Source organism: Volvox carteri (genome assembly GCF_000143455.1).
Source record: "Volvox carteri f. nagariensis unplaced genomic scaffold VOLCAscaffold_329, whole genome shotgun sequence".
In the NCBI taxonomy this organism is placed as follows: Eukaryota; Viridiplantae; Chlorophyta; class Chlorophyceae; order Chlamydomonadales; family Volvocaceae; genus Volvox; species Volvox carteri.
Genome location: NW_003307861.1, coordinates 1 through 1706, shown reverse-complemented (window position 1 = coordinate 1706; position 1706 = coordinate 1).

Here is a 1706-nt window from a genome sequence, read left to right as displayed (position 1 = left end):
CGTGCAGCAGTGCCATGAGCCGTCTGTGCGAGATAGCAAAGAGGCTTAGGTCATCAGCGTAGAGTATAAGTGGGATTCGCATACCATCACTCTTGGGACAATCATGCACGGCCATTGCATCAGGCGCAAGACGGTCCTTGGCTTCCACGTAGTCTGCAGAACCTTCCCTGAAAATGCCGTACAATGTGGGGCTCAACGGACATCCCTGCTTGACCCCTTGAAACGAGAAAAAGGAGTCTCCCAGCCCCCAGTTGACATTGACCTTGGGTTCTACCCTCCGGTAACAAGCCTTCAGAGCATCCAGCGTGGCACCCGTCACCCCTCTCTCTTCCAGCCGCATCCATAGAAGATACCTAGGGACCTTGTCAAAGGCCTTTTCAAAATCCACCTGACACACGAAAAGGGGTTTCCCAGTATTCCGCTTAGTGTTGTCGATTAAATGTCGGAGCACAAACAGGTTATGGCACGTGCCTCTTTTGCTACGAAGCCCTCCTTGATAAGGGGAACAAGCTCCCGACGATTCACCCCATGCACTGAGTCGGCACTCAAGCAGAAACGCATACAGTTTTGAAAGCGCTCCGCCAACTGCCAGCCCTCTGTAGTTGCCCAGGTCATCCACGTCGCCCTTCTTGTGGATGGGTGTGAGTGATGATACCTCGAATTGCTTCGGATAATCACCCATCGTGCGGATATGCTCCATGAGCTTCAGCAGGTACGGTGCAAGCACAAATTCCGTCGAGTGTATTTCGCGTAAATTTTTTATTTCGCATAATTCGCGTTGAGCGTATTTCAGAGCCTCAGCCGGCAGCCCATCCACACCTCCCGACTTGTTGTTGTGCAGTGCCTTCATGGCCACGATGACCTCGTCCAGGGTGAAGGGGTTGTTCATTGCAAGAGCCGATGATACCCTGGCGTCCCTTTTTCCGTTACCCCGCTCCCAGCCGCGCCCGCCCCCATACACTGCCTCTTTGATAAAACTGAGGATGATATCCGCTTTGATGTCGCTGGCAGCACCCTTGTCCCCATTGAAGAGCGTGTCGAAATGCCGCCTCCAACTAGCAATATCGTTGATGGGGCAAGCGGTCTTGGACTTTCCATTGATCCGCTTCCTGAGCGCGTGTCGATCTCCACAGCACTCTTTCAAAAACGCCTCATATCGTCTGACCTTGTGCGCTTCCATAGCTTCACGTCACAGTCGCTGATATCGCGTCCATAAGCTAATAAACCTACTTCGCGCGTCGGGATCCTCCATCAATGCATTTGCTCTCATACAAGCCTTGTGCGTGAGCATAGCTGAGCGAGCCGCGGCACACTCTTCTGTCCACCAAGGGGCGTCTGAAACCCTCCTCCCCACACTACCTCCCTGTTTCGTCGAACGACCAGCTTTTCTAACGGCTCTGGACAAGACGTCCAAGATGGCCTCAACCGCTTCAGTACTGGTGGTCCCTTCCATCCCCAAACGTGCCGTGGCCTCTGCAATCCTTCTCACCACCCCTGCATCATCCGTTTCAAAAAGCTGGGCGTAATGCGCTATCCTTCCCATGTCAAATCGGAGTCCCCTCGTCCGTCTAACATCTGAGTGCCTACCAACATCAATTCCAATTCTACCGGGCAGTGGTCGCTTAGAAGCTTACCTGCTCCTGGCCTGAAATCAGCTACTGGGATGCCTAGGACCTGAAGGCTCTTGCAGTGCGTGAACAGTCCGA